Here is a 647-nt window from a genome sequence, read left to right on the forward strand (position 1 = left end):
GTCGTTTTAACCATGTCCCATAAGCATTCAAACTAGGTTATCATCACACGTCGTTATAGCCATGTTATCCTCCCTTATTCAAATAACTTTTTAAGTTCGCTATAACCAGGTCGTATCCTCACTATTTTCTACGCCAGTTATCATTCCTGAGTCTTTCTAAGTACTCCATCCTTGGTCGTTTTAACCAAGGTCATCTTTCTTGGTCGTTTGAGCTAGGCCATTCTTTCTCGAAGAATTTAAGCCTGACGTATTTCGGTTTATTAACAGTTCCTCCTTCTGCTGATAACAAGCTTCAAAAATGACCCGGTTAATTACAACGTAATCAACGTTCCCTACAGAAACTGAGTAAATTACATACGAGCAATATTTCCATGTTTTCTCCATGAATTTTTTAATAGGGCATTTACATCCATTATGAACATCATTAAGAAATGTAGATGTAATGTTAGAGAGAAAAATGAATCAATTTCACGCCGCTTTTGCCTCGGCAGAAACGGTGACGGGAGTAGAGACGGCGGGAGAACTTCAGTGTACCCTCAGTCTGCTGACAACGGCCGAGAGGGGCGGTTGTCGGGGAGAGCACAGGCAGCTGACTCTCGCTTTTGGGTGAGTATCTTTAATATTCTTTTCCGAAAGACTTGGGAATA

The 647-nt window shown here is 41.1% G+C and overlaps 1 pseudogene; it reads left to right on the top strand.

Annotated features, from left to right (window-relative positions):
• The first annotated feature begins 414 nt into the window (after positions 1-414).
• The window catches only part of LOC119588954, an 8,581-nt pseudogene continuing 8,348 nt past the window's right edge, over positions 415-647 (top strand).

The sequence above is a fragment of the Penaeus monodon genome, chromosome 24, assembly GCF_015228065.2.
Source record: "Penaeus monodon isolate SGIC_2016 chromosome 24, NSTDA_Pmon_1, whole genome shotgun sequence".
NCBI classification, from domain to species: domain Eukaryota; kingdom Metazoa; phylum Arthropoda; class Malacostraca; order Decapoda; family Penaeidae; genus Penaeus; species Penaeus monodon.